The sequence below is a fragment of the Pseudorca crassidens genome, chromosome 1 (assembly GCF_039906515.1).
Source record: "Pseudorca crassidens isolate mPseCra1 chromosome 1, mPseCra1.hap1, whole genome shotgun sequence".
NCBI lineage: Eukaryota > Metazoa > Chordata > Mammalia > Artiodactyla > Delphinidae > Pseudorca > Pseudorca crassidens.
In genome coordinates this window covers 67061484-67089033 of record NC_090296.1, presented here as the reverse complement: position 1 = coordinate 67089033, position 27550 = coordinate 67061484, and the positions used below count along the sequence as shown (strand labels likewise).

The 27550-nt window shown below is 38.9% G+C and overlaps 1 protein-coding gene and 1 pseudogene across 6 annotated transcripts in view; both read left to right on the top strand.

Annotated features, from left to right (window-relative positions):
• The window catches only part of NUBPL (NUBP iron-sulfur cluster assembly factor, mitochondrial), a 333446-nt gene that overhangs the window by 265331 nt on the left and 40565 nt on the right, over window positions 1–27550 (top strand). The window lies entirely within an intron of this gene.
• On the top strand, window positions 25020–26266 carry LOC137228144 (HIG1 domain family member 1A, mitochondrial pseudogene; annotated as a pseudogene).

Here is a 27550-nt window from a genome sequence, read left to right as displayed (position 1 = left end):
CATTAATTTTGTATCCTGCAACCTTACGAAATTCAATGATTAGTTCTAGTAGTTTTCTAGTGGCATCTTTAGGATTATCTGTGTATAGTATCATGTCATCTGCCAACAGTGATAGTTTTACTTCTTCTTTTCCAATTTGTATTCCTTTTATTTCTTTTTCTTCTCTGATTGCCGTGGCTAGGACTTCCAAAACTGTGTTGAATAAGAGTGGTGAGAATGGACATCCTTGTCTTGTTCCTATCTTAGTGGAAATGCTTTCAGTTTTTCACCATTTAGTATGATGTTTGCTGTGTGTTTGTCATATATGGCTTTTATTATTTTTAGGTAGGTTCCCTCTGTGCCCATTTTCTGGAGATTTTTTATCATAAACCGGTGTTGAATTTTGTCAAATGGTTTTTCTGCATCTATTGAGATGATCATATGGTTTTTATTCCTTAATTTGTTAATATGGTGTATCACGCTGATTGATTTGCATATACTGAAGAATCCTTGCATTCCTGGGATAAATCCACTTGATCATGCTGTGTGATCATTCTTATGTGTTGCTGGATTCTGTTTGGTAGTATTGAGGATTTTTGCTTCTATGTTCATCAGTGATATTGGTCTGTAACTTTCTTTTTTTGTGATATCTTTGTCTGGTTTTAGTATCAGGGTGATGGTGGCTTCATAGAATGAATTTGGGGGTATTACTCCCTCTGCAGTTTTTTGGAAGAGTTTGAGAAGGATGGGTGTTAGCTCTTCTCTAAATGTTTGATAGAATTAGCTTGTGAAGCCATCTGGTCCTGGACCTTTGTTTGTTGGAAGATTTTTAATTACGGTTTCAATTTCATTACTTTGATAAGTCTGTTTATATTTCCTAATTCTTCTTGGCTCAGTCTTGGAAAATTGTATCTTTCCAAGAATTTGTCCCTTTCTTTGTGGTTGTTCATTTTATTGGCATATAGTTGTTTGTAGTAGTCTCTTATAATCTTTTGTATTTCTGCAGTGTCTGTTATGAATTCTTTTTCATTTCTAATTTTATTGATTTGCATCCTCTCCCTTTTTTTTCTTGTTGAGTCTGGCTAAATGTTTATCAATTTTGTTTATCTTCTCAAAGAACCAGCTTTTAGTTTTATTGATCTATTCTATTGTTTCTTCATTTCTGTTTTATTTATTTCTGCTCTGATCTTTATGATTTCTTTCCTTCTACTGACTTTGGGTTTTCTTTGTTCCTATTTCTCTAGTTGCTTTAGGTGTAAGGTTAGATTGTTTATTTGACATGTTTCTTGTTTGTTGAAGTGAGAATGAATTGCTATAAACTTCCCTCATTGAACTGCTTTTGCTGCGTCCCATACGTTTTGGGTTGTCGTGGTCGTTCATTTCTTTTTTTTTTTTTTTTTTTGCGGTACGCGGGCCTCTCACTGTTGTGGCCTCTCCCGTTGCGGAGCGCAGGCTCAGAGGCTATGGCTCACGGGCCCAGCTGCTCCGCGGCATGTAGGATCTTCCCAGACCGGGGCACGAACCCGTGTCCCCTGCATCAGCAGGCGGACTCTCAACCACTGCACCACCAGGGAATTCCCCATTTCTATGTAATTTTTTATTTATTTGATTTCTTCAGTGATCTCTTGGTTATTTAGTAGCACGCTGTTTAGTCTCCATGTATTTGTGTTTTTTACAGTTTTTTTTTCTGTAATTAATTACCAGTCTCATAGCATTGTGTTCAGAAAAGATGCTTGATTCAATTTCAATTTTCTTAAATTTTCCAAGGCTTGATTTGTGAGCCCAGATTTGATCTATCCTGTAGAGTGTTCTGTGTGCACTTGAGAAGAAGTATATTCGGCCACTTTTGGGTGGACAGTCCTATAAATAACAGTTAAGTCCATCTTATTTAATGTATCATTTAAAGCTTGTTTCCTTATTTATTTTCATTTTGGATGATCTGTCCATTGGTAAAAGTGGGGTGTTAAAGTCCCCTACTATGATTCTGTTACTGTCGATTTCCCCTTTTATGGCTATTAGCATTTGCCTTATGTATTGAGGTGCTCCTATGTTGGGCACATATATATTTATAATTGTTATATATTCTTCTTGGATTTATCCCTTGATCATTATGTATTGTCCTTCCTTATCTCTTGTAACAGTCTTTATTTTAAAGTCTATTTTATCTGATAAGAGTATTGCTACTCCAGCTTTCTTTTGATTTCCATTTGCAAGGAATATCTTTTTCCATCCCTTCATTTTAAGTCTGTATGTGTCCCTAGGTCTGAAGTGGGTCTCTTGTTGACAGCACATATACAGGTCTTGTTTTTGTATCCATTCAGCCAGCCTGTGTCTTTTGTTTGGAGCAGTTAATCCGTTTACATTCAAGGTTATTATCAATATGTGTGTTTTTATTACCATTTTTTAAATTGTTTTGGGTTTGTTTTCATGGGTCTTTTTCTTCTCTTGTGTTTCCCGCCTAGAGAAGTTCCTTTAGCATTTGTTGTTAACCTGGTTTGGTGGTGTTTAATTCTCTTAGCTTTTGCTTGTCTGTAAAGCTTTTGATTTCTCTGTGAATCTGAATGAGATCCTCGGTTGTAGGATTTTCTCTTTCATCACTTTAAGTACATCCTGCCACTCCCTTCTGGACTGCAGAGTTTCTGCTGAAGAATCAGCTGATAACATCATGAGGATTTCTTTGTATGTTGTTTTTGCTTTTCCGTTGCTGCTTTTTTCTTTGAATTTAATATTTGTTAGTTTGATTAATGTGTGTCTTGTTGTGTTCCTCCTAGGGTTTATCCTGTATGGGACTCTCTGCACTTCCTGGACTTGGGTGACTATTTCCTTTCCCATATTAGGGAAGTTTTCAACTATAATCTCTGCAAATATTTTCTCAGACCCTTTCTTTTTCTCTTCTTCTTTTGGAACCCCTATAATTTGAATGTTGGTGTGTTTAGTGTTTGCCCAGAGGTCTCTGAGATTGTCTTCAATTCTTTTCATTCTTTTCCCTTTATTCTGCTCCTTGGAAGTTATTTCCCCTGTTGTCTTCCAGCTCACTTATTCGTTCTTCTGCCTCAGCTATTCTGTTATTAATTCCTTCTAGTGTATTTTTTATTTCAGTTATTTTGTTGTTCATCGCTGTTTGTTTGTTCTTTAGTTTTTCTAGATCTTTGATAAACATTTCGTGTATTTTCTCCATCCGTGCCACCATTCTGTTTACGAGATTCTGGATCATCTTTACTATCATTACTCTGAATTATTTTTCAGATACGTCACCTATTTCCTCTTCATTTATTTGGTCCTGTAGGTTTTTACCGTGCTCCTTCATCTGTGACATATTTTTTTGTCACCCTCCCCCCCACTTCTTTTTGATGGGTGGGATAGTGTTCCGGTCTTACTGGTTGTTTGGCCTGAGGCTTCCAGCAGTGGAATTTGTAGGCTGTTGGTTAGAGCTGGGTCTTGGTGCTGAGATGAGGACCTCTGGAAGACCTCACTCGAATTAATATTCCCTGGGGTCTGAGATTGTCTGTTAATCCAGTGGTTTGGGCTCAGAGCTCCTACCGCAGGAGCTGTGGCCCAACCCTGGGCTCACAAACCAAGATCCCGCAAGCTGTGCAGGGCGGAAAAAAAGAAAAGGAGCAGAACAATAATAAAGAGTAAAACATAAGATTAGAAAACTAACAGATATGTTAGAAAGAATAAAAAATAAAAATATAGTTGAAACAACAAGCAGAAGGTAAAAACAGAACCACAATAGTAAAAAAAGAGGGGAGAAAAAAAAAAGCCAGAAAAGACCTTGGCTGTGAGGGGCGGGGCTTAGGCAGGGGGTGGGGTTTAGGTAGTATGCAGAGCCTATGCTTAGGACCCATGGGGCTGGAAAAGACCCTGGGGGTGGGGTAAGGGGTGGGGCTTAGGCTCAATGCAGCAGGAGGGGCCCAGGAGTGCCTCTGGCCTTGGAGGTTGGAGGACCAGGTCCAGGACCCCAGCAGGTTCACTAGGCCCCAGTGGGCGAGGGAAACTCCAGGCGCGTTCCCCCCGATCCTCCGATCCCGAAGGACCCCTTCCCATTGGCGTTTCTTCTTCTCCACACGCTCCCCCATGCCTCTTGGAGCCACGTGGCCAGAGGAGGCCCCAGGAGGCAGAGGACCAGACCTGGACCCCCACAGCTGGAGGGGCCCTTGCAGAATGAAGGACCAGGCCCAGGAGCCCAGCAGGCTTCCAGGGGCCTGAGTGGGCAGGGGAAACGCTAGACGCACTCCCCCCTAATCCTACAAGCTCCCCAGGTTCCCCAGGGGGTCCCGTGTGGGAACCCCTCCCCCCTCCCAGCCACCCCTCAGGGGCGTGGGTCCTGTCTGGCCTTCACTTCTCCTCTTCCTTCACTCCCCCCACGTCCTACCTGGTCACTCAGTGGTTCCTCCCCATCTCCTTGGGCATCAAGGTCCCCACCAGCGTCCACAGGTGCCCTAGTTGTGGGGAGATGTGAGCTCCACATCTTCCCGTGCCGCCATCTTGACTCTGCCCCACTATTTCAGGTAACTCTTAAAGTTTAAATTAATTTATGCTATCTTTGATGTTTTGTTATTGCCATACAAAAAAACACACTCCATGACAGGCAAACATTTTTATCTCTTAAAAAACATTAAATTTTTTAAATTAAAAAACATATAAATTTACCTTTAGAGATCTGATTCATGAACTAAATTTTTCAAAGTATTTCCAGAAGAAACATGTTTACAAAACATAGACACTTTGAAAAGGTGGTGATGTATGTCTGTGTTCTAGAAAAGAAGTAGTGCTTAAGTATTGTTTAGGTAAAACATGGCTATTTAGTGCATAGCTCTCCAGCACTTATAGCATAGTGCTTGATATGTGGCAGGCACTCAGTAATAATTTATTGAGTAAATGCTGAATAAGAATATATATTGGGAAAATTTGGCTTTTTGATAAATACAACCATGGGAAAATTTGATATCCTGCTAATTAGTTAATGTTAAAGCTGAGAGCTGTAAACATTAGTTTACATCAAATGCACAATACTTCAGTATGGTAGTGGATATGTTTTTTATGCTATGGATTTTAATGTTACTATTAGCTTTTATGTTGAATCTGTTTCTAAGGATTTTCCTAGATCCCAATGGAGAAATAGTTGTAAATCTCTCTTATATACATATGAGGACTTTGGGGAAAAGAATGGAAGTTTTAAATGTCTTTTTAAATCAGTTATTTATTGGTAATAAATAACCAAGAGATATCACTGACAATTATCAGAAGGTTTAGAAATTAAATATTTGATAATATATACACATTGTTTGGAAATATTGTCACTAATACTTACGTGTATTTTTGATGTTTTAGATAGATTTATAACCTTTCAGAAGTCTGAGGCTTTTTCTTTGTTGAGGCAAATTATAAAGTGTGAAATGGGGGTAAAGTGAAGTAACATAGGAAAATAATTCATCCTTTTTGTAGTAAGTGTTCTATATAGTCTGCTTCTTTTTTTTAAGTAGTTTTGCGACTTTTGTATTTTTAAATATTAAGAATGGTCACTAAGGTGGCTGGCAGCAAAGAGCCTGAGAGGGTGGCCTCCCCAGGGCCTCACCTGGCGCTCTTGTAGCCCAGGAGAAGGAGGAAGGAGAAAGGAGGCTCATGGATGTGGCAGCCCCTGCCCACGGTGGGGAGAGATACTTGAGACTACTGGTGGTGGCCGCGTGCAGCCCCTGGTGGCTGCTGACTTTGCTGCTAGAGTGCACCTGCTGGCCGGTGGGTCCTGAAGTCCAGGACACCTGGCGGCTGCTGGACTGCCACACACTCTTCTTGTTCTTCCTGGTGGTGATGCAGGCAGGCTGCTCAAAGCCACCAAAAACCAGGTGCATGAGCAACGGCAGCTCGTCAAAGATGTTCTGCAAATTCTCCCCAGCAGGCAGGTACAGGTAGTTCTTGGAATACTGGGCTGAGGAGATCATGCCCAGTCTTAACTCCTCTGAGTGTCTCTTGAACTTGAACTTGCCGAAGCGGGTGTTGTTGATTCGCAGGAAGTTCTTCTTGGACTGAACAAGCTGCAGGTTCCGCTCCTGGAAGTTCTCTGGATCAGCCGTGTGGCTGACAAGGTCTTGGTGCTCCGGGCAGGTGTCAGGCCTGAGCCTCGGAGGTGGGAAACCTGAGTGCAGGACATTGGACCAGCAGAGACCTCCTGGCCCCAGATAACATCAATCGGTGAGAGCTCTCCCAGAGATCTCCATCTCAACACTAAGACCCAGCTCCACTCAACGACCAGCAGGCTCCAGTGCTGTACACCCCATGCCAAACAACTAGCAAGACAGGAACACAACCCCACCCATTAGCAGAGTCTGCCTAAAATCTTAACGAGTTCACAGACACCACAAAACACACCACCAGACATGGCCCTTCCCACCAGAAATACAAGATCCAGCCCCATTCACCAGAACACAGGCACCAGTCCCCTCCACCAGGAAGCCTACACAAGCCACTGAACCAACCTTACCCACTGGGGCAGGCACCAAAAACAATGGGAACTACAAACCTGCAGTCTGCGAAAAGGAGACCCCAAACACAGTAAGTTAAGCAAAATGAGAAGGCAGAGAATTACACAGCAGTTGAAGGAACAAGGTAAAAACACACATAACCAAACAAATGAAGAGGAAATAGGCAGTGTACCTGAAAAAGAATTCAGAGGAATGATAGTAAAAAGATGGTCCAAAATCTTGGAAATAGAATGGAGGAAGTACAAGAAATATTTAACAAGGGCCTAGAAGAACTAAAGAGCAAACAAACAATGGTGAACAACACAATAAATGAAACTAAAAATTCTTTAGAAGGAATCAATAGCAGTATAACTGAGGCAGAAAAACGGAGAAGTGACCTGGAAGATAAAATAGTGGAAATAACGACCGCAGAGCAGAATAAAGAAAAAAGAATGAAAAGAATTGAGGACAGTCTCAGAGACCACTGGGACAACATTAAACGCACCAACATTAGAATAATAGGGGTCCCAGAAGAAGAAGAGAAAAAGAAAGGATCTGAGAAAATATTTGAATAGATTATAGTTGAAAACTTCCCTAATATGGGAAAGGAAACAGTCAAGTCCAGGAAGCAGAGAGTCCCATACAGGATAAATCCAAGGAGAAACACGCAAAGACACAAACTATCAAAAGTTAAATACAAAGAAAAAATATTAAAAGCAGCAAGGGAAAAGAACAAATAACATACAATGGAATCCCTATAAGGTTAACAGCTGATCTTTCAGCAAAAACTCTGCAAGGTAGAAGGGAGTGGCAGGACATATTTAAAATGATGAAATGGAAGAACCTACAACCAAGATTACTCTACCCAGCAAGGATCTCATTCAGATTCAACGGAGAAATTAAAACCTTTACAGACAAGCAAAAGCTAACAGAATTTAGTACTACCAAACCAGCTGTACAACAAATGCTAAAGAAATTTCTCTAGGCAGGAAACACAAGAGAAGAAAAAGGCCTACAATAACAAACCCAAAACAAGAAAATGGTAATAGGAACATACATATTGATAATTACCTTAAATGTAAATGGATTAAATGCTCCCACCAAAAGACATAGACTGGCTGAATGGATACAAAAAAAAAGACCTGTATATATGCTGTATACAAGAAATACACTTCAGATCAAGGGACACATCCAGACTGAAAGTGAGGGGATGGAAAAGAGATTCCATACAAATGGAAATCAAAAGAAAGCTGGGGTAGCAATTCTCATATCAGACAAAATAGACGTTAAAATAAAGACTAGTACAAGAGACAAAGGAGGACACTACATAATGATCAAGGGATCAATCCATGAAGAAGATATAACAATTGTAAATATTTATGCACCCAACATAGGAACACCTCAATACATAAGGCAAATGCTAACAGCCATAAAAGGGGAAATCGACAGTAACATAATCATAGTAGGGGACTTTAACACCCCACTTTCACCAATGGACAGATCAACTGAAATGAAAATAAATGAGAAAACACAAGCTTTAAGTGGTACATTAAACAAAATGGACTTAATTGATATTTACAGGACTTTCCATCCAAAAACAACAGAATACACTTTCTTCTCAAGTGCTCTTGGAACATTCTCCAGAATAGATCATATCTTGGGTCACAAATAAGCCTTTGTTTAAGAAAATTGAATTCGTATCAAGTATCTTTTCCGACCACAATGCTATGAAACTAGATGTCAATTACAGGAAAAAAGTGTAAAAAGTACAAACACATGGAGGCTAAACAATACACTACTAAATAAACAAGAGATCACTGAAGAAATCAAAAAGGAAATTAAAAAATACTTAGAAACAAGTAACAATGAACATATGACGACCCAAAACCTATGGGATGCAGTAAAAGCAGTTATAAGAGGGAAGATTATAGCAATACAATCCTACCTCAAGAACCAAGAAAAATCTCAAATAAACAACCTAACCTTACACCTAAGGCAATTAGAGAAAGAACCAAAAAACTCCACAGTTAGCAGAAGGAAAGAAACCATAAATATCAGATGAGAAATAAATGAAAAAGAAGTGAAAAAAATGATAGCAAAGATCAATAAAACTATAGCTGGTTTTTTGAGAAGATAAACAAAATTGATAAACCATCAGCAAGATTCATCAAGAAAAAAGGGAGAAGACTTAAATCAACAGAATTAGAAATGAAAAAGGAGAAGTAACAACTGACACTGCAGAAATACAAAGGATCATGAGATGTTACTACAAGCAACTATATGCCAATAAAATGACAACCTGTTAGAAATGGACAAATTCTTAGAAAAGCACAACCTTCCGAGACTGAACCAGGAAGAAATAGAAAATATAAACAGACCAATCACAAGCATGACATTGAGACTGTGATTAAAAATCTTCCAACAAACAAAAGTCCAGGACCAGATGGCTTCACAGGCAAATACTATCAAATATTTAGAGAAGAGCTAATACCTATCCTTCTCAAACTCTTCAACAATATAGCAGAGGGAGGAACACTCCCAATCTCATTCTACAAGACTACCATCACCCTGATATGAAAACCAAACAAAGATGTCACAAAGAAAGAAAACTACAGGCCAATAACACTGATGAACATAGATGCAAAAATCCTCAACAAAATACTAGCAAACAGAATCCAGCAGCACATTAAAAGGATTGTACACTATGATCAAGTGGGGTTTATCCCAGGAATGCAAGGATTCTTCAATATACAGAAATCAATCAATGTGATTGATTAACAAATCGAAGGAGTAAAACCATATGATCATCTCAATAGATGCAGAAAAAGCTTTCAACACCCATGTATGATAAAAACCCTCCAGACGGTAGGCATAGAGGGAGCTTACCTCAACCTAATAAAGGCCATATATGAGAAACCCACAGCCCGCATCGTTCTCAATGGTGAAAAACTGAAACCATTTCCACTAAGATCAGGAACAACACAGGGATGCCCACTCTCACTACTGTTATTCAACATTGTTTTGGAAGTTTTAGCTACAGCAATCAGAGATGAAAAAGAAATAAGAGGAATCTAAATCGGAAAAGAAGAAGTAAAGCTGTCACTGTTTTCTGATGACATGATACTATACATAGAGAATCCTAAAGATGCTACCAGAAAACTACTAGAGCTAATCAATGAATTTGGTAAAGTAGCAGGACAGAAAATTAATGCACAGAAATCTCTTGCATTCCTATACACTAATGATGAAATATCTGAAAGAGAAATTAAGGAAACACTCCCATTTCCAATGCAACAAAAAGAATAAAGTACCTAGGAGTAAACCTACCTAAGGAGACAAAAGACCTGCATGCAGAAAACTATAAGACACTGGTGAAAGAAATTAAAGATGGTACAAACAGATGGAGAGATATACCATATTCTTGGACTGGAAGAATCAACATTGTGAAAATGACTCTACTGCTCAAAGCAATCTACAGATTCAATGCAATCCCTTATCAAAGTACCAGTGGCATCTTTCACAGAACTAGAACAAAAACTTTCACTATTTGTATGGAAACACAAGAGACCCCAAATAGCCAAACAGTCTTGAGAGAGAAAAACGGAGCTGGAGGAATCACACTCCCTAACTTCAGACTATACTACAGAGCTACAGTAATCAAGACAGTATGGTACTGACACACAAACAGAAATATAGATCAGTGGAACAGAATAGAAGGCCCAGAGAGAAACCCACACACTTATGGTCACCTTATCTTTGATACAGGATGCAAGAATATACAATGGAGAAAAGACATCCTTTTCAATAAGTGGTGCTGGGAAAACTGGACAGCTACATGTAAAAGAATGAAATTAGAACACTCCCTAACACCATATACAAAAATAAACTCAAAATGGGTTACAGACCTAAATGTATGGCCAGACACTATAAAACTCTTAGAGGAGAACGTAGGCAGAACCCTCTATGACATATATCACAGCAAGATCCTTTTTGACCCACCTCCTAGAGATATGGAAATAAAAGCAAAAATGAACAATTTTGAGCTAATGAAACTTAAAAGCTTTTGCACAGCAAAGGAAACCATGAACAAGATGAAAAGGCAACCCTTGGAATGCGAGAATATAATTGCAAATGAAGCAACTGACAAAGGGTTAATCTCCAAAATATACAAGCAGCTCATGCAGCTCAATATCAGGAAAACAAACAACCCATTTCAAAAATGGGCAGAAGACCTAAATAGACATTTCCCCAAAGATATACAGATTGCCAACAAACACATGAAAGGATGCTCACATCACTAATCATTAGAGAAATGCAAGTCAAAACTACAATGAGGTATCACCTCACTCCAGTCAGAATGGCCATCATTAAAAAATCTACAAACAATAAATGCTGGAGAGGGTGTGGAGAAAAGGGAACCCTCTTGCACTGTTGGTGGGAATGTAAATTGATACAGCCACTATGGAGACCAGTATGGAGGTTCCTTAAAAAACTAAAAATAGAACTACCATATGACCCAGCAGTCCCACTACTGGGGATATACCGTTGTGAAAACCACAATTGTAAAAGAGTCATGCACCACAGTGTTCATTGCAGCACTATTTACAAGAGCCAGGACATAGAAGCAACCTAAGTGTCCATTGACAGATGAATGGATAAAGAAGATGTGGCGGGGCTTCTCTGGTGGCGCAGTGGTTGAGAGTCCGCCTGCCGATGCAGGGGACACGGGTTCGTGCCCCAGTCTGGGAAGATCCCACATGCCGCGGAGTGGCTGTGCCGGTGATCCATGGCCTCTGAGCCTGCGCATCTGGAGCCTGTGCTCTGCAACGGGAGAGGCCACAACAATGAGAGGCACGCGTACCGCAAAAAAAAAAAATGATGTGGCATATATATACAATGGAATATTACTCAGCCATAAAAAGATACAAAATTGAGTTATTTGTAGTGAGGTGGATGGATTTAGAGTCTGTCATACAGAGTGAAGTGAGTCATAAAGAGAAAAAAATACCGTATGCTAACACATATATATGGAATCTTAAAAAAAAAAAAGAAAAAAAGATTCTGAAGAACCTAGGGGCAGGACAGGAAAAAAGACACAGACGTAGAGCATGGACTTGAGGACATAGGGAGGGGCAAGGGTAAGCAGGGAAGAAGTGAGAGAATGGCACTGATATATATACACTACCAAATGTAAAATAGATAGCTAGTGGGAAGAAGCCGCATAGCACAGGGAGATCAGCTCAGTGCTTTGTGACCACCTAGAGGGGTGGGATAGGGAGGCAGAGTGGAAGGGAGACGCAAGAGGGATGGGCTGTGGGGATATATGTATGGGTATAGGTGATTCACTTTGTTATATGGTAGAAACTAACACAACAATGTAAAGCAATTATACTCCAATAAAATTTTTTAAAAAAAGAATGTTTATAAATGTTTATTGACTAAATTGTACTCCTGGAAGTTTGAAATGCCTGTTGCAGATTTCCAAAACTCTTTTATTATTTATGTGGATACTGTTGGTAAAATTGAGCTAAAATTTCAGTTATTCCCTGAGTTGTGAATTGGTACCTTGAAAAAGTTTAATTTACTTCACACAGATAAACTGATTTCCCTAAGGAATTTTCCTTTGTTTACTGAGATAACAGCCCCTCTCTTTGGACAGGATTTTTGATTATATCACCCTGTTATAACTTGTGCTTATATTCTAAAACCAACAATGTGTAGATTGGTGTTAATATTTACTTTTCCTTTGAAGCTTTGTTTCTTATATCCTACAATTTAAGCAGTATATTTCTTTCTTTCTTATCTCTGATGAAGAGTCTACCCTCTAATAGGTGATTCATATTAGATGTGAATAAAAAGCAGTATTTTTAAAATTGTTGTAAAATATACATAACAGTTCAGTAGCATTATGTACATTCATATTGTTGTGCAACCATCACTACCATCTATCTCCAGAACTTTCTCATCTTCCCAAACTGAGTCTCTTTACCCAGTAAACAATAACTCTGAATTCCCTCCTCCCTCTGGCCCCTGGTAAGCACCATTCTCCTTTCAGAAACAGTATTTTTTATAATAAGATGAGAGAATGAAGCATGAGGAAAACTTTTTTTTTTTCTTTTTTGCGGTACGTGGGCCTCTCACTGTTGTGGCCTCTCCTATTGTGGAGCACAGGCTCCGGACTTGCAGGCTCAGCAGCTGTGGCTCACGGGCCCAGCCGCTCTGCGGCATGTGGGATATTCCCGGACCGGGGCGTGAACCCATGTCCCCTGCATTGGTAGGCGGACTCTCAACCACTGCACCACCAGGGAAGCCTGGAAAACATATTTTTTAAGATTGCATTAAACATAAACCTAACATTGATTTTATGATTTATTAATAAAATTTTATTTTATTTTTTAAATAAGGAAACCAGTGCGTACTTTATTTTGCTGTCATTCTTAGAATCTTCTTTTGGGAAAAACTCATCAACTCAAAGTTTGCAATATATTCCATAGTAGGTAGCTGCTACTTTTGCTACTGTTTCTTCTTCTTTTCAAGTTTTTGTTTTCATTTCTCTTTTTTACTCTTTATGTTTTTATTGAAGTATAGTCAACATTAAGGTTGTAAATCAGCAAATATTATCCATATGAAGGTAGGTGCTAAGCACTCTAGAGCAGCGGTCTCCAACCTTTTTGGCACCAGGAATCGGTTTCGTGGAAGACAGTTTTTCCACGGTCAGAGGGGAGGGGATGGTTCAGGCAGTAATGTGAGCGACGGGGTGGTTGGTTCAGGCAGTAACGTGAGTGATGGGGAGCGATGGGGAGTGGCAGATGAAGCTTTGCTTAGTTGTTTGCTGCTCACTTCCTGCTGTGTGGCCTGGTTCCTAACAGGCTGCAGACTGGTACCAGTCCACCGCCTGGGGCTTTGGGACCCCTTCTGTAGAGAATCCAAGGATAATTAAATTACAAGACTTTCCTCTAGCATCTGTCACTCCCCTTCGCTCCACATTTATGCCATTACCACCTGAACCATCTCTCGCATTACTGCCTGAACCATCCCCCTCCCATCTGTGGAAAAATTATCTTCCACAAAACCAGTCCCTGGTGCCAAAAAGGTTGGGGACTGCTGCCCTAGACAAGCGTTCCATACCTTTTTTCCATTCTTGGACCTTTTTTTGAGTATTTGTTATATAAATGGATTCCGTCCATGAAAATGTATTTGTACCTACAGAAGCACTATTTTTATATATGATTTCAGAAGGTTTGCAGTCCTCCAGTTAAAAGTCTCATCCCTAAACCCTTGTATACTATTGGTGGGAATGGAAATTGGTACAGCCGCTGGGGAAAACATTATGGAGGTTTCTCAAAAAACTAAAAGTGGAACTACCATATGGCCCAGCAATTCCACTTCTGAATATATATATATATATATATATATCTGAAAGAAACAAAAACACTAATTCGAAAAGATACATGCCACCCCAATGTTCATAGCAGCATTATTTACAAAAGCCAAGATATGTAAGCAACCCAAATGCCGATTATCAGGTGAATGGATAAAGAAGATGTACACACACACACACACACACACACACACACACAATGGAATACTACTCAACTGTAAAAAAGAATGAAAATTTGCTATTCACAACAACATGGATGGATTTGGAGGGTATTATGCTAAGTGAAGTAAGTCAGACAGAGAAAGACAAATACTGTATAATGTCGCTTTTATGTGGAATCCAAAAAAATACAACAAACTAGTGAATATAACAAAAAAGAAACAGACTCACAGATACAAAGAGCAAACTAGTGGTTACTAGTGGGGGCAGTATAGGGGTAGGGGATTTAGAGGTACATACTATTAGATGTAAAATAAGCTACAAGGATATTATATTTTATAATACTTCTAAATGGAACATAACATTTAAAAATTATGAGTCACTATATTGTATGCCTGTAACATATATAATATTGTACATCAACTATACTCCAAAAAAAAAAAAAAAAAAAGGTCCCAGCCCTAGGAGATAGAGCAAGGGGAAGGGCAGGGAGAGGGAATGGCAGGTAAGAAAAAGAAACATGGATAGCTACAATGTGGAGTATGAGAAGTGCTGTATGAGAGATGTAAGCCCCATGGTATGGAGGATCAAAGGAAGAAGAGATCATGAGTTTGAAGAGAATTGTAAAACACATCATGGAGATGAACCTTAAAGAATAAATAAGATTCATTGTAGCACATTGAAGATAGCACCACACCTAGTTTGCTTTGTCTTTTCTTGGGAAAGAAATCTGAAAATGAAACTTCTAGTGTTCTATAATTCTGTTATGGAAACTTAACATATATGTCACTTGCCAAGTCTGCTTCATTAAAAAAAACCAATAGGGCCAGGTACTAAAGATGCTTTTGAAAATACATAAACTTAGCTATATCTGGACTATGACAGTAAAATTGTTGTTTATCAGTATTTTCTAAGTTTTCTATAATGAACGTGTGTATTTTTATAATTTAAAAAGTAGATACCACTCATTCTTGTTTTTTTTTTAAATTGAAGTATAGTTGATTTACAATGTTGTGTTAATTTCTGCTGTACAGCAGTGATTCAGTTATACATATACATACATTCTATTTCACATTCTTTTCCATTATGGTTTATCACAGGATATTGAATATAATTCCCTGTGCTGTACAGTAGGACCTTGTTGTTTAATGTTTCTATATGTAGTAGTTTGCATCTACTAACCACAAACTCCCACTCCATCCCTCCCCCTCCCCCCTTGGCAACCACATGTCTGTGAGTCTGTTTTTGTTTTGTAAGTATGTCCATTTGTGTCGTATGTAGATTCCACATATAAGTGATATCATATGGTGTTTGTATTTGTCTTTCTCTTTCTGACTTCACTTAGTATGATAATCTCTAGGTCCATCCATGCGCTGCAAATGGTATTATTTCATTCTTTTTTATGGCTGAGTAATAGTCCATTGTATATATGTACATCACATCTTCTTTATCCATTCATCTGTCAATGGATATTTAGGTTGTTTCCATGTCCTGTCTATTGTAAATAGTGATATTGTGAACATAGGGGTGCATGGTTCTTTGAATTATAGTTTTGTCTGGATATATGCCCAAGAGTAGGATTGCTGGATCATACAGCAACTCTGTTTTTAGTTTTTGAGGAGCCTCCATACTGTTTTCCACAGTGGCGGCACCAACTTACATTCCCACCAACAGTGTAGGAGGGTTCCCTTTTCTCCACACCCTCTCCACCATTTGTTATTTGTAGACTTTTTAATGGTGGCCATTCTGATCAGTGTGAGGTGGTATCTCATTATAGTTTTGATTTACGTTTCTCTAATAATTAGCGATGTTGAACATCTTTTCATGTGCCTGTTGGCCATCTGTATGTCTTTGGAGAAATGTCTATTTAGGTCTTTTGCCCATTTTTTGATTGGGATGTTTGTTTCTTTTGTTTTTGAGTTATGTGAGCTGTTTGTATATTGTGGAAATTAAGCCCTGTCGGCCATATCAGTTGCAAATATTTTCTCCCAATCCATAGGTTGTCTTTTCATTTTGTTTATGGTTTCCTTTGCTGAGAAAGCATGCATTCTTTAAAGACAATAAATTTCTGTGTAAATTGGTACCATGATGATTGGCTGTTATTAATAAACTGACATTTAATGACAGCCTTCCATATATTTGTTTTTTATTTAATGATCACAGGTGTTATATTATCCCTATTTTCTTAAATCTTTGAAGGGTTAAGTAACTTTCCCAAGACCACACAGTTACAGTGGGTTATAACTGAGGTTCATATCAGTTCTGATTGAGTTTAAAGCTCATGCTCTTAACCTCTACATCAAGCTGCCCTAATACAAAACCCAACAATATTTGACTCATTGGTTTTCTATGTTTAGTTCCGGTCCATTCAGCCCATTTAGGTTATAATTACTCTAATCTAGGCAATCTCTGATAAAAATAAATTTGTCAATGAATATGCCTAAACCTGTGCACCCATACATGGTGAGTATCCAACCAATGGTCTAGATTGGTGTCTCCTATATTCACGGTTTTTGCTTGTTTGTTTTTGACTCCTAAGAGATTGCTTTGGGCCCCTTTATACATCCTGGGAAGGTTGGAGGCAGTCTAGAAGCAGTCTCCTTTGGGCTTTAGGAGGAGAGCCCCAAATGATTCTTGGGAAGACCTATATTGTCTTTGGGCTGACCATACTGGTCTTGGGTATTTGGCTGGTTTCCAGGCACACTAGCTCTCAGTATAGCATTGTAGGTATCAGTGTTAATACAGTCATACTATGGCTTATTATGTCAATGTTAAAATTAATGGCAATGAGAAGACTAGATTTTCTACAGTCAATATGTCTTAATTTTATAATTAGAAAAAAATAGCAAACGAAGAAAGTATCCTACCAAAAGAATTTGGGGGGGACAGATGCATATGATGATTGTGTCTTTGTATATGTGTGTTTGCTAAAGGCTTAGTTCCTGAGGTTTGGTTTTATTCAGGCCAATGTCATTTCACAACTAATATATCTAAGTATATACCAGAATTAAGCCAGCTCCCAAGATTTGGATGGAAGTGCACCAACCAAAGTGTTACTGGCCTGGCTTGAACCATGGCTTTCATCAATTTATATAATCTGGAGCAGACTGTCAGAATCATGTCTGCCTTTCTAGACCTAATTAAATTATCTTTTCTCTACTTGTGAACCTAATCTTCCTTTCCTCTTATCATTGACTTTAGATCTCTTTTAAGATATGCTGTGTTCTACTTTTTCTTATGTCCCATATCCCACAAACCACATAAGCTTCTTAGACTCGCATTTGAGCCCCCCTGTGATTTGACTTCCCTTCCTTTCCCACTAAACTCCTTCATATACCATGGGATCACTCCCCCAAAAACCTTATATACTCACTGCCCCCTCTTTCCTTCCTTTACTTTCCAAAATCTCTAACTTAGCATACATTTGACCCTCACTTAAAATGTCTTTCCTCCCCAGTCAGTGGGAACCCCAATCCTGCATACCCTTTATTCTAAATGCCTACTACTTAGCATTTTCCCCAAACCCGCATTTAGGAAACATTTCTCCCTCTTTGGAATTCACATAGCATTTTATTTGGACCGTTCCTATAGCACTTCTTATGTTCTCTGTTCAAAACTTGCGTAACTGTGTTATCTTCTCTACCAGACTGTTACACCCTGGAGGGCTAAGGCTCTGTTTCATTCATCTTTGTGTTTCTCACGATACTAAACTCAGTGCCTTCCTGTGACCACTCAGGAAATGTTGATCAGTGAATGAGTGTTTTATCTGTGTTGGTATTATCTTCCCAACTAGGTGGTAAGCTGCTTGAATGCAATAATTTTTTCCTATTTATCACAGTATTTCTTAGAGTACCTTGGACAATGGCTTATGCAATTAATATTGATTGAATAAATGACAAAGCTAGTTGACTAATTGTCACTGTTTATGTGAACAGATCTGCGCCCCCTTATCTTTCTTACCATCCTGCTAACTCACTCCTGTGATCTCTCCCACCCCAACTGCTTTTACCTAGGAACTTTTTTTCTATGTGTAAGTTAAAGAAAGCATTTATTTTAAAAAACATACATTTTATTTCACTCTTCCTTTGAGAGAAAAATATTTTCATTTTAGGGATTTCTTTATGCTGTCTTTTTTCTTGTACTATATATAACATCCTTGTGGTTAGTTGATACCTTTTAGTATTAACTTTTTTTGGTGTCTGGGATAATAGTCTGCATGTGGGCAGTTGTTATTTGGTTACATGCAGGCTCTGTATTAAATTACTGGTGAGAATCACTAGCATTGCTCCATTGTAAGATAATAAATTCTTTTATTTACTTGCAGGGATATTTAGCAAAGTGTTAAGTACCTCTCTCTTTATCCTTACCTGTGGAACACCTGCCTACCCCATAGACTTATAAGGATCAAATGAGATAATGAATATAAAAGCTCCATCTAAATGTATGGTATTTTTTAGAAACTACTTGAACACTTTAAAAGAGGTTTTCAGACAATGATGTCACAAAGAAAGAAAACTACAGGCCAATATCACTGATGAACACAGATGCAAAAATACTAGCAAACAGAATCCAACAGCACATTAAAAGGATCATACACCATGATCAAGTGGGGTTTATTCCAGGAATGCAAGGATTCTTCAATATACCCAAATCAATCAATGTGATACACCATATTAACAAATTGAAGGAGAAAAACCATATGATCATCTCAATAGATGCAGAGAAAGCTTTCGACAAAATTCAACACCCATTTATGATAAAAACCCTGCAGAAAGTAGGCATAGAGGGAACTTCCTCAACATAATAAAGGCCATATATGACAAACCCACAGCCAACAGTGTCCTCAATGGTGAAAAACTGAAACCATTTCCACTAAGATCAGGAACAAGACAAGGTTGCCCACTCTCACCACTCTTATTCAACATAGTTTTGGAAGTTTTAGCCGCAGCAATCAGAGATGAAAAAGAAATAAAATGAATCCAAATTGGAAAAGAAGTCAAGCTGTCACTGTTTGCAGATGACATGATACTCTACATAGAGAATCCTAAAGATGCTACCAGAAAACTACTAGAGCTAATCAATGAATTTGGTAAAGTAGCAGGATACAAATTTAATGCACAGAAATCTCTGGCATTCCTATAATATACATTAATGATGAAAAATCTGAAAGAGAAATTAAGGAGAAACTCCCATTTACCATTGCAACAAAAAGAATAAAATATCTAGAAATAAACCTACCTAAGGAGACAAAAGACCTGTATGCAGAAAACTATAAGACACTGATGAAAGAAATTAAAGATGATACAAATAGATGGAGAGATATACCATGTTCTTGGATTGGAAGAATCAACATTGTGAAAATGACTCTACTCTCCAAAGCAATCTACAGATTCAATGCAATCCCTATCAAACTACCACTGTCATTTTTCACAGAACTAGAACAAAAAATCTTAAAATTTGTATGGAAACACAAAAGACCCCGAATAGCCAAAGCAATCTTGAGAACGAAAAATTGAGCTGGGGGAATCAGGCTCCCGGACTTCAGACTATACTACAGAGCTACAGTAATCAAGACAGTATGGTACTGGCACAAAAACAGTAATATAGATCAATGGAACAGGATAGAAAGCCCAGAGGTAAACCCACGCACATATGGTCACCTTATCTTTGATAAAGGAGGCAAGAATATACAATGGAAAAAAGACAACCTCTTCAATAAATGGTGCTGGGAAAACTGGACAGCTACATGTAAAAGAATGAGATTAGAACACTTCCTAACACCATACACAAAAATAAACTCAAAATGGATTAGACCTAGGGCTTCCCTGGTGGCGCAGTGGTTGAGAGTCCACCTGCCGATGGAGGGGACGCGGGTTCGTGCGCCGGTCCAGGAAGATCCCACATGCCGCGGAGCGGCTGGGTGCATGAGCCATGGCCGCTGAGCCTGCGCGTCCGAAGCCTGTGCTTTGCAGGAGCCTGTGCTTTGCAGCGGGAGAGGCCACAACAGTGAGAGGCCCGCGTACTGAAAAAAAAAAAAAAGGATTAGACCTAAATGTAAGGCCAGAAACTATCAAACTCTTAGAGGAAAACATAGGCAGAACCCTCTATGACATAAATCACAGGAAGATCCTTTTTGACCCACCTCCTAGAGAAATGGAAATAAAAACAAAAATAAACAAATGGGACCTAATGAAACTTAAAAGCTTTTGCACAGCAAAGGAAACCATAAATAAGACCAAAAGACAACCCTCAGAATGGGAGAAAAAATTTGCAAATGAAGCAACTGACAAAGGATTAATCTCCAAAATTTACAAGCAGCTCATGCAGCTCAATAACAAAAAAACAAACAACCCAATCCAAAAATGGGCAGAAGACCTAAATAGACACTTCTCCAAAGAAGATATACAGATTGCCAACAAGCACATGAAAGAATGCTCAGCATCATTAATCATTAGAGAAATGCAAATGAAAACTACAATGAGATATCATCTCACACTGGTCAGAATGGCCATCATCAAAAAATCTAGAAACAGGGCTTCCCTGGTGGCGCAGTGGTTGAGAGTCTGCCTGCCGATTCAGGGGACACGGGTTCGTGCCCCGGTCCGGGAAGATCCCACATGCCGCGGAGCGGCTGGGCCCGTGATCCATGGCCGCTGAGCCTGCACGTCCTGAGCCTGTGCTCTGCAATGGGAGAGGCCACAGCAGTGAGAGGCCCGCATACTGCAAAAAAAAAAAAAAAAAAAAAATCCAGAAACAATTAATGCTGGAGAGGGTGTGGAGAAAAGGGAACACTCTTGCACTGTTGGTGGGAATGTAAATTGATACAGCCACTATGGAGAACAGTATGGAGGTTCCTTAAAAAACTACAAATAGAACTACCATATGACCCAGCAATCCCACTACTGGGCATATACCCTAAGCAAACCATAATTCAAAAAGAGTCACGTACCAATATGTTCATTGCAGCTCTGTTTACATTAGTCAGGACATGGAAGCAACCTAAGTGTCCATCAACTGATGAATGGATAAAGAAGATGTGGCACATATATAGAATGGAATATATCACTCAGCCATAAAAAGCAACGAAATTGAGTTATTTGTAGTGAGGTGGATGGACCTAGAGTCTGTCACACAGAGTGAAGTAAGTCAGAAAGAGAAAAACAAATACCGTATGCTAACACATATATATGGAATCTAAGAAAAAAAAAAGTCATGAAGAACCTAGGGTTAAGGCGGGAATAAAGACACAGACCTACTAGAGATTGGACTTGAGGATATGGGGAGGGGGAAGGGTAAGCTGTGACAAAGTGAGAGAGTGGCATGGACATGTATACACTACCAAACATAAAATAGATAGCTAGTGGGAAGCAGCTGCATAGCACAGGGAGATCAGCTCGGTGGTTTGTGACCACCTAGAGGGGTGGGATAGGGAGGGTGGGAGGGAGGGAGACGCAGGTGGAAAGAGATATGGGAACATATGTATATGTATAACTGATTCGCTTTGTTATAAAACAGAAACTAACACACCGTTGTAAAGCAATTATACTCCAATAAAGATGTTAAAAAAAATAAGTAAAAGGTTTTTTGGGGGGAGGGGGCGGATAGTGAAATGTTGTGAATTACAAAGAGCCTTTATATGAACTTTGCATTTCTCCATGCCATGTTGAGAATGAAATTGTTTTATACTTGTAAAGAGACATCCTTTTGCAAAATTCATGGAGGCAGACCTGTACAAGCAAAAAGACCTTCTTTCTGAATGCTAATTAGCAACTCTTTGTATGTGTTCGATTTTGTTCCATGGGATAGATGACAAGCTTATTATAAGAATAAACTTTAACGAAAAAAATATCCTCTTATTTGTGTTAAAATCGTGTAGCAACAATAGTGATAAATGTGTTGACAGTAGTATTAGTGGCTAATGATTTAAATTTGAGCTTACGTGGACTGAATCATTACATACTGCAAGTGCCTTGTATTTGTAGTAATTGCTAGAGGGAAAGGAGACAGAATAGTGTGTGGCAAATAACCGGTTACAGTCTTTGGATTTACTCTTGTCTTGTTGAACCTACCAAGGGGAAAAGCCAGAGTTATCAGTGCTGGTTTTGTTTTGTTGTTTTTCTTACTTTTTTTTTTTTTTTGTAATACAGTTTGCTGAGTTTTTGCTTGTTGTTTGTTTCACTTGTAAATTAGTTGGTGCCATATATTGAATTGGGTAGATTCCATCGTTGACTTCCAAGTTTTTGTTTTTTTGTTTTTTAATGAATAGCGATGAACTCTTGGGAATTATTGAACACTTAACTGCTCATCCATAATGGAAGAGGATTAATATTTCTTTGAGGAACATTATAAGTTCCTTGAAATTTTTGAAAATATATGCACTATGCTAGTATTTGAATTCCAATAAATGTTGCCTAAAATATTTTTCTTCCTTCCTTTGCTTCAACTGAGATCCTCTGTATGAGTATCTGAAGACTATCTTAATTTGACTTTAACTCTTGGAATTAAGAGTTTATGCCTCTCATGAAATCTATGAAGCATATTTTTGTTTTTTGAGAGACTGGAGAGTTTTAGTAATTTATTCATATTAAGGTGCTATATTAGTCAGGGTCCTGGCTGGAAAGAGATGACACATCTTTAAAGGAATTAACAGAGTGGGTTTAATGAAGGGACTAGTTACCGAGGTGTGGGCAGCATTAAGGAAACAAACAAGAGATGGTGAAGTACCCAGAGACTAGTGACAGTAGGAATTTTTCTGTCTCTCTGCCTGAAGGGGCAGAGAGTGAACTGTGTCGGTGGGACCTGGCGACTGCTGAAGCCATGGAGGAGGGGCTGCCTGTTGGGATTTGTGGCCACAGAGGAACAGAGCCAAGGGCAGAACTCCTGCAAGGCAGGGAGGGAGCAGTTGTGTGTGGTACTAATAGTACTAGAGCGTCTTTCTCCTCCCACAGCCTCCTATCCCGCTGATACCTCCTACTGGCAGATCCTTATTGAAAGCCAGAGGGTAAGGAAACTCAGGTGATACAGTCCACAGAGGTCAGCTACCTGGGCACTGATCAGGGCAGAGAATGAAGCAGAGCTTGGGGAAGGTGGAGAGGAAGGAAGTGGAGCACAGCAAGTGGAAAATAACCAGAAGTTTTTTTTTTCTTCATGATCATCATTATAACTGTGAATTAGTGACTTGCAATACATGAAATACAAAGCAAAGATTCCTGCCCTCTAAAAGTTTGAAGCTAATACAGATATCAGTAGTACACTCAAATTAGTGAAAATCCATGCTATCAGAAAGCAAAATTTTACTGTCATCAAATTAATGAATAGAATATTTATATTGGAGATGAACTCTGATATAAGTATATTTTGTTGCAGTGGGGAGTAATGGATAGAAGAGTTTATTCTGATAGGGTAGAGTTATGAAAAAAGTTCTCCTTCACTTCATTAAGTAAAGATTGATGCAGGAATAAAACTTTTGGAAATGGTTCTTATAAGAGAAGCGACAAAGACTGAACACTCGCAAGGGGAGCAACATGATCACATCTTGGTCCTCTCTCTTATTCTTCCAGGGGAGGGCAGAGAAAACAGCCAAGTAGTCCTAGTGTGGGGCCTGTTTTGATCTCTTTTCTATAGGGAGGGAGAAGCTACTGTATACGGCAGAGTAGTCAGACAATATGCTAAATATCCATGGGCTCAAGAGAAGCTGCACTACCAGACTGGCATTACATTATGAAAATGAGGCGATGCACTTTCTTCCTGTCTGGACTCTACAGAGAGAAGGAAAGCCAGAAGCTTTTCTGCCTCTCATTCACTTAAATGAGATGGGGTGGGAATTTTAAATAAAGCCACCTTAATATTTCAGTCATCGTTTAAAGTGAAAGGCATTTATTGCCTGTGGAAGGCATTGGGCCTTTTGCCACATTAACTGAACTCCTATTCACTCATGATAGATTCTTGAGAAAAAGCTGTACAAATCCACACTAGTATTTTCCCCACCAACAGCAGTTTGGCCTCAATTATCTCTTTTACAGTAATACTCTTTGACTGCCAATTTGGACAGTAGTTTTTATAACATGAAAGCCTATTGGGGTTTGGAGAATCAGAAACTTACTGTTGCCATCATTAAATAAGTAAATGACCATGGGCCATATTTGGCTACTTTGGATTTTTGTGCTGTTTTTCCCCTACATTTTATAATTTATAATTACCTCAAATTGTAAAGCTTGAAACATGCTTGTACCTAATAGGTGGTAGACTTAGGTCATAGCTTTTCCTGGTATTCAGAGATAGTAAATCTTCATTATGTTTTCAGTTTGTAGTGTGAAACTTTAAAGGAGACAGTCAGTTTTGGACTTCTTCCAGGTATCTTTCCGTGCAAATGTTGGACAGGATTATAATTAATGGATATTTGGCAAAGAATCGCATGATGTGGAAGAGAATTATTGTTTTAGCCATCAAATTATAAAAATTCTTTCCAAAATAAAATTGTTTTGTTGTTAGACAAATTGTAGCCAAGGGTTAAAGACTAGGAATTGTATTCCAATGTTTTATCCTTTTTTTTTTTTTTTTTTTTTTTAACGGTACACGGGCCTCTTACTCTTGTGGCCTCTCCCGTTGCGGAGCACAGGCTCCGGACGCGCAGGCTCGGCGGCCATGGCTCACGGGCCCAGCCACTCCGCGGCATGTGGGATCTTCCTGAACCCGGGCACGAACCCGTGCCCCCTACATCGGCAGGCAGACTCTCAACCACTGCGCCACTAGGGAAGCCCTATCCTTTTTTTTAAATACAATTGTATTTATTTATTTTTATGCAACAGGTTCTTATTAGTTATCCATTTTATACATATTAGTGGCCAATGTTTTATCTTTAAGGACACTCCTGGTACTCAGTCTGAAACTTCAGTCCTTGTTAGATTGGGAATCAAATTATAAAGCAAATACTGATATAATGCCATTGGTTAATGAACAACAATGTTTCCAATCTAAATTTAAGAAGCACGTTTCGAGAAGCCGGTAGGAGCCTGCAACGTTGTGCCGTTGTCTGAAGATTCTTCAATCACTATGTCAAGTGACACAGATGTTTCTCTTTCTTCATATGATGAAGATCAGGGATCTAAACTTATCCGAAAAGCTAGAGAGGCACCATTTGTCCCCATTGGAATGGCAGGTTTTGCAGCAATCATTGCATATGGATTATATAAATGGAAGAGCAGGGGCAATACTAAAATATCTGTTCACCTGATCCACATGCACGTGGCAGCCCAAGGCTTTGTTGTGGGAGCAATGACTCTTGGTGTGGGCTATTCCATGTATCAAGAATTCTGGGCAAAACCTAAACCTTAGAAGACGAGATGCTGTCTTGGTCTTGGTGGTGTTTGCTTTAGTTAGACATCTCATATTGAGGTTATATGTTTATGTTGAAAATAAATTCTGTGGGTTGGACAATAACTTGGTAATTTGAATATTGGCTTCCTTTCTGGCAGGCTTGATTTGCCTAGTGACTAGTTCACTAGCTAGGTCATTCAGGGGAGTCAGATTAGCACAAAAATATGTCACTTTTTTTTTTTTTTTTTTTTTTGTGGTACGCGGGCCTCTCACTGTTGTGGCCTCTCCCGTTGTGGAGCACAGGCTCCGGCCATGGCTCACGGGCCCAGCCGCTCCGCGGCATGTGGGATCTTCCCGGACCAGGGCACGAACCCGTGTCCCCTGCATCGGCAGGTGGACTCTCAACCACTGCGCCACCAGGGAAGCCCAAAAAACATGTCACTTTTAAATGCACTTGGTAGTGGTACAGTGTCTGCCTTCTTAAACTCTTCTGATAAAATTAGTTGTAAAGAGGACAACATGCCAAACCTGAAAATGCTCCCAGTTGCTGCAGAATATCATATGCTTTTGATGTAATGTAGGAATCCTATTTACCCCAGTTAATTTAACTCTTTCTGACTGCCTTGTGGACTGAGTACTGTTTTTAAGGTCTGGTTGGCTCTTGAAGAACCCTTTCAGAACAGTGCACGGAATACAACATTATAAACCTCCCAGCAACTATGTGTGTGTTTTTAAACCAAACCTAAAGAGCTGGTAACAGCTGCTTTGAAGTAGTATCTGTTTGAGAATCATAGTTGTAAACATGAGAATAACTTAACTGTAGATCCCCGTTTAGCTGTTTTGTAATTGCAGAATTATAGTTTGCTGCTGTTATATTAGAATAATTTTTAAATGGCATTTTGAAATAGAAGTGTGTATTTTAAGTGCTAATGCAAAGGTAAATGAAAAATGCTTTTTAAATATGTGCAGTCTATTTTCTCTGAAAGAATCATAAATGTTAAACTAAATAAATTGCCTGTAATGGAAGTGAAAAAAAAAGGAGCAGGGCTTTTGTATTTGGGTCAACATATATTATAGGTAGAAGTTATAGTATGTTAGTTAACAGTTCAAAGAAATAGCCCGAGAATTAACAACTTTTGAACTATGACATGGAAAGACCCAGGATTTTAAAAACTCCCAAATGATTCTTATATAGTCAGCTTTCAGAATCACTTTGTCTAGACCAGCTTATCTGATGTTTGAGTTCCTTGATTATCTAGGCTGTGTTTGGATGGGATGCTTCTGATATAGTTCATTCAGTTTTGTCGTTGAAGAATTTCTAGGCATTTTCTTCATAATATGTCTGACAGCTAAAATTCCTTAATATCTTAAAGTTCAATGAATAGTTAATGGCCAATGGGTAGTCAGATTCATATTAGAAACCACTTTTAAATCTATTAAACATTTATATGTTGAAAAAGTGCAAGTCCCACAGTCTATCATTTAAAAATTTTTGCACTTTGTCATAGATGTTAGAAATTTGATCAGAGTTTGATGTGTAGCTCTGAAGAATGTCTTCATGTCTTAAGTATGACAGTATTTGGAAATGGAGCAAAGCTTTTCCATGTAAAGTCTCAGCCTTTATTTCCTGAAAGACACCTGGCTAGATAAAGTTAAGATAATCAAGGTATAGCAGTTCTCCTCTCTGGAGTTCATGGAGAAAGAATATGTATAAAAAGGGATGTGTTTCATTATTAAACAGGCAGCCTTTGGTGGTAGCTCACTATGAGCATGGGCAGGCTGAGCTTCATGTGCATCTAACAGAATTTGAAATACAAAATATTACATCTAAGAGCCCAACATGAACAGACACTCACAGAAGAGCAAAAGAGTTCTCTGAGTTGCAGAGAAATATGTGTACAACAAGTAGGCTCCCCTAGGTGTTTACTGATCAACATAATGATGGATTCAAGACTGGAGGGAAGCCAGGATTTTATCTTAACTTTACTGGAAATATCAGAAGTGGGGGGAGAATGAGAATGAAAGAGAGAGAGAGAGAGAGAGAGCAAAGTGTGAGCATAAGAGAACTGTTTCGTTCCACCCCAAGCTCTTTAGAATTTCCAGAAGCTTCACCTGTCCCCAGTGGTTCACAGTGAATGTAGTCTGGATCCCCTGGTGAATTCTTTGTTAGCATCATTAAGGTGAGGTGATTGGAAGCCTGTTGACTCCATTATTGAAGAGCCAATCTTTATCCCTAAACAGCAGATACGCATCC